This window comes from Rhinoderma darwinii, chromosome 3 (genome assembly GCF_050947455.1).
Source record: "Rhinoderma darwinii isolate aRhiDar2 chromosome 3, aRhiDar2.hap1, whole genome shotgun sequence".
Taxonomy (NCBI): domain Eukaryota; kingdom Metazoa; phylum Chordata; class Amphibia; order Anura; family Rhinodermatidae; genus Rhinoderma; species Rhinoderma darwinii.
The window spans coordinates 416,239,002-416,244,929 of NC_134689.1; positions in this window are offsets into that span (position 1 = coordinate 416,239,002).

Here is a 5,928-nt window from a genome sequence, read left to right on the forward strand (position 1 = left end):
AAATGGTTCACTTTCAGTATCAAAAATGTCATTCTTTGACATTTGGGCCTTTTTATTTTCACTGCTGTTTGGTCACCAAATGGATCTCCTTAGATCGAGGCCTAGTCCTCTCCCCACTGCCCTGGAACTCTGCCCCGGCCTACGCTGCCTGCCGTGACACCCCTGGCCCTGGAACTCTGCCCCGGCCTACCTCTGCTGTTCACTACCGCCTCTGACATTTTTGAACATACCCCACTTTAACTTGATTTTAAATGTGTCACTTTCAAATGTTTCACTTTCAGTTGCAGAAATGGCATTCTTTGACATTTGGGCCTTTTCATTTTCACTGCTGCTTGGTCACCAAATGGATCCCCTTGGATTGAGGCCTAGTCCTCTCCCCACCGCCCTGGAACTCTTCCCCGGCCTACGCTGCCTGCCGTGACACCCCTGGCCCTGGAACTCTGCCCCGGCCTACCTCTGCTGTTCACTACCGCCTCTGACATTTTTGAACATACCCCACTTTAACTTGATTTTAAATGTGTCACTTTTAAATGTTTCACTTTCAGTAGCAGAAATGGCATTCTTTGACATTTGGGCCTTTTTATTTTCACTGCTGCTTGGTCACCAAATGGATCTCCTTGGATTGAGGCCTAGTCCTCTCACCCACCGCCCTGGAACTCTGCCCCGGCCTACGCTGCCTGCCGTCACACCCCTGGCCCTGGAACTCTGCCCCGGCCTGCCCTTGCTGTTCACCACCGCCTCTGACATTTTTGAACATACCCCACTTTAACTTGATTTTAAATGTTTCACTTTCAAATGTTTCACTTTCAGTAGCAGAAATGGCATTCTTTGACATTTGGGCCTTTTTATTTTCACTGCTGCTTGGTCACCAAATGGATCTCCTTGGATTGAGGCCTAGTCCTCTCACCCACCGCCCTGGAACTCTGCCCCGGCCTACGCTGCCTGCCGTCACACCCCTGGCCCTGGAACTCTGCCCCGGCCTGCCTCTGCTGCTCATTACCGCCTCTGACATTTTTGAACATACCCCACTTTAACTTGATTTTAAATGTGTCACTTTCAAATGTTTCACTTTCAGTTGCAGAAATGGCATTCTTTGACATTTGGGCCTTTTTATTTTCACTGCTGCTTGGTCACCAAATGGATCTCCTTGGATTGAGGCCTAGTCCTCTCACCCACCGCCCTGGAACTCTGCCCCGGCCTACGCTGCCTGCCGTCACACCCCTGGCCCTGGAACTCTGCCCCGGCCTGCCCTTGCTGTTCACCACCGCCTCTGACATTTTTGAACATACCCCACTTTAACTTGATTTTAAATGTTTCACTTTCAAATGTTTCACTTTCAGTAGCAGAAATGGCATTCTTTGACATTTGGGCCTTTTTATTTTCACTGCTGCTTGGTCACCAAATGGATCTCCTTGGATTGAGGCCTAGTCCTCTCACCCACCGCCCTGGAACTCTGCCCCGGCCTACGCTGCCTGCCGTCACACCCCTGGCCCTGGAACTCTGCCCCGGCCTGCCTCTGCTGCTCATTACCGTCTCTGACATTTCTGAACATACCCCACTTTAACTTGATTTTAAATGTTTCACTTTCAGTATTAAAAGTGTCATTCTTTGACATTTGGGCCTTTTTATTTTCACTGCTGTTTGGTCACCAAATGGATCTCCTTACCTACCAGCAATCACCCTGGTTCTCTGGCTGGGCATGGGGATGCAAGTTGCTCCCGCTGACCCCCTTCCACCCCACCGGGACCTACCTGCAATCACTCTGGAACTCTGGCTGGGCATAGGGACACAGGTTGGTCCCGCTGCCCCCCCTTCCACCCCACCGGGACCTACCTGCAATCACCCTGGAACTCTGGCTGGGCATGGGGATGCGGTTTGCTCCAGCTGACCCCCTTCCACCCCACCGGGACCTACCTGCAATCACCCTGGAACTCTGGCTGGGCATGGGGATGCAAGTTGCTCCCGCTGACCCCCTTCCACCCCACCGGGACCTACCTGCAATCACTCTGGAACTCTGGCTGGGCATAGGGACACAGGTTGGTCCCGCTGCCCCCCCTTCCACCCCACCGGGACCTACCTGCAATCACCCTGGAACTCTGGCTGGGCATGGGGATGCGGTTTGCTCCCGCTGACCCCCTTCCACCCCACCGGGACCTACCTGCAATCACTCTGGAACTCTGGCTGGGCATAGGGACACAGGTTGGTCCCGCTGCCCCCCCTTCCACCCCACCGGGACCTACCAGCAATCACCCTGGTTCTCTGGCTGGGCATGGGGATGCAAGTTGCTCCCGCTGACCCCCTTCCACCCCACCGGGACCTACCTGCAATCACTCTGGAACTCTGGCTGGGCATAGGGACACAGGTTGGTCCCGCTGCCCCCCCTTCCACCCCACCGGGACCTACCTGCAATCACTCTGGAACTCTGGCTGGGCATAGGGACACAGGTTGGTCCCGCTGCCCCCCCTTCCACCCCACCGGGACCTACCTGCAATCACCCTGGAACTCTGGCTGGGCATGGGGATGCGGTTTGCTCCCGCTGACCCCCTTCCACCCCACCGGGACCTACCTGCAATCACTCTGGAACTCTGGCTGGGCATAGGGACACAGGTTGGTCCCGCTGCCCCCCCTTCCACCCCACCGGGACCTACCAGCAATCACCCTGGTTCTCTGGCTGGGCATGGGGATGCAAGTTGCTCCCGCTGACCCCCTTCCACCCCACCGGGACCTACCTGCAATCACTCTGGAACTCTGGCTGGGCATAGGGACACAGGTTGGTCCCGCTGCCCCCCCCTTCCACCCCACCGGGACCTACCTGCAATCACTCTGGAACTCTGGCTGGGCATAGGGACACAGGTTGGTCCCGCTGCCCCCCCTTCCACCCCACCGGGACCTACCTGCAATCACCCTGGAACTCTGGCTGGGCATGGGGATGCAGTTTGCTCCCGCTGACCCCCTTCCACCCCACCGGGACCTACCTGCAATCACTCTGGAACTCTGTCTGGGCATGGAGATGCAGGTTGCTCCCGCTGCTCCCCTTCCACCCCACCGGGACCTACCACCAATCACCCTGGAACTCTGGCTGGGCATGGGGATGTAGGTTGCTCCCGCTGCCCCCCCACCGGGACCTACCACCAATCACCCTGGAACTCTGGCTGGGCATGGGGATGTAGGTTTCTCCCGCTGCCCCCCCACCGGGACCTACCACCAATCACCCTGGAACTCTGGCTGGGCATGAGGATGCAGGTTGCTCCCGCTGGCCCCCACCGGGACCTACCACCAATCACCCTGGAACTCTGGCTGGGCATGGGGATGTAGGTTTCTCCCGCTGGCCCCCACCGGGACCTACCACCAATCACCCTGGAACTCTGGCTGGGCATGGGGATGTAGGTTTCTCCCGCTGCCCCCCCACCGGGACCTACCACCAATCACCCTGGAACTCTGGCTGGGCATGGGGATGTAGGTTTCTCCTGCTGCCCCCCCACCGGGACCTACCACCAATCACCCTGGAACTCTGGCTGGGCATGAGGATGCAGGTTGCTCCCGCTGCCCCCCACCGGGACCTACCACCAATCACCCTGGAACTCTGGCTGGGCATGGGGATGTAGGTTTCTCCCGCTGCCCCCCCACCGGGACCTACCACCAATCACCCTGGAACTCTGGCTGGGCATGGGGATGTAGGTTGCTCCCGCTGCCCCCCCACCGGGACCTACCACCAATCACCCTGGAACTCTGGCTGGGCATGGGGATGTAGGTTTCTCCCGCTGCCCCCCCACCGGGACCTACCACCAATCACCCTGGAACTCTGGCTGGGCATGAGGATGCAGGTTGCTCCCGCTGGCCCCCACCGGGACCTACCACCAATCACCCTGGAACTCTGGCTGGGCATGGGGATGTAGGTTTCTCCCGCTGGCCCCCACCGGGACCTACCACCAATCACCCTGGAACTCTGGCTGGGCATGGGGATGTAGGTTTCTCCCGCTGCCCCCCCACCGGGACCTACCACCAATCACCCTGGAACTCTGGCTGGGCATGGGGATGTAGGTTTCTCCTGCTGCCCCCCCACCGGGACCTACCACCAATCACCCTGGAACTCTGGCTGGGCATGAGGATGCAGGTTGCTCCCGCTGCCCCCCACCGGGACCTACCACCAATCACCCTGGAACTCTGGCTGGGCATGGGGATGTAGGTTTCTCCCGCTGCCCCCCCACCGGGACCTACCACCAATCACCCTGGAACTCTGGCTGGGCATGGGGATGTAGGTTGCTCCCGCTGCCCCCCCACCGGGACCTACCACCAATCACCCTGGAACTCTGGCTGGGCATGGGGATGTAGGTTTCTCCCGCTGCCCCCCCACCGGGACCTACCACCAATCACCCTGGAACTCTGGCTGGGCATGAGGATGCAGGTTGCTCCCGCTGGCCCCCACCGGGACCTACCACCAATCACCCTGGAACTCTGGCTGGGCATGGGGATGTAGGTTTCTCCCGCTGGCCCCCACCGGGACCTACCACCAATCACCCTGGAACTCTGGCTGGGCATGGGGATGTAGGTTTCTCCCGCTGCCCCCCCACCGGGACCTACCACCAATCACCCTGGAACTCTGGCTGGGCATGGGGATGTAGGTTTCTCCCGCTGCCCCCCCACCGGGACCTACCACCAATCACCCTGGAACTCTGGCTGGGCATGAGGATGCAGGTTGCTCCCGCTGCCCCCCACCGGGACCTACCACCAATCACCCTGGAACTCTGGCTGGGCATGGGGATGTAGGTTTCTCCCGCTGCCCCCCCACCGGGACCTACCACCAATCACCCTGGAACTCTGGCTGGGCATGGGGATGTAGGTTGCTCCCGCTGCCCCCCCACCGGGACCTACCACCAATCACCCTGGAACTCTGGCTGGGCATGGGGATGTAGGTTTCTCCCGCTGCCCCCCCACCGGGACCTACCACCAATCACCCTGGAACTCTGGCTGGGCATGAGGATGCAGGTTGCTCCCGCTGGCCCCCACCGGGACCTACCACCAATCACCCTGGAACTCTGGCTGGGCATGGGGATGTAGGTTTCTCCCGCTGGCCCCCACCGGGACCTACCACCAATCACCCTGGAACTCTGGCTGGGCATGGGGATGTAGGTTTCTCCCGCTGCCCCCCCACCGGGACCTACCACCAATCACCCTGGAACTCTGGCTGGGCATGGGGATGTAGGTTTCTCCCGCTGCCCCCCCACCGGGACCTACCACCAATCACCCTGGAACTCTGGCTGGGCATGAGGATGCAGGTTGCTCCCGCTGCCCCCCACCGGGACCTACCACCAATCACCCTGGAACTCTGGCTGGGCATGGGGATGTAGGTTTCTCCCGCTGCCCCCCCACCGGGACCTACCACCAATCACCCTGGAACTCTGGCTGGGCATGGGGATGTAGGTTGCTCCCGCTGCCCCCCCACCGGGACCTACCACCAATCACCCTGGAACTCTGGCTGGGCATGGGGATGTAGGTTTCTCCCGCTGCCCCCCCACCGGGACCTACCACCAATCACCCTGGAACTCTGGCTGGGCATGAGGATGCAGGTTGCTCCCGCTGGCCCCCACCGGGACCTACCACCAATCACCCTGGAACTCTGGCTGGGCATGGGGATGTAGGTTGCTCCCGCTGGCCCCCACCGGGACCTACCACCAATCACCCTGGAACTCTGGCTGGGCATGGGGATGTAGGTTTCTCCCGCTGCCCCCCCACCGGGACCTACCACCAATCACCCTGGAACTCTGGCTGGGCATGGGGATGTAGGTTTCTCCTGCTGCCCCCCCACCGGGACCTACCACCAATCACCCTGGAACTCTGGCTGGGCATGAGGATGCAGGTTGCTCCCGCTGCCCCCCACCGGGACCTACCACCAATCACCCTGGAACTCTGGCTGGGCATGGGGATGTA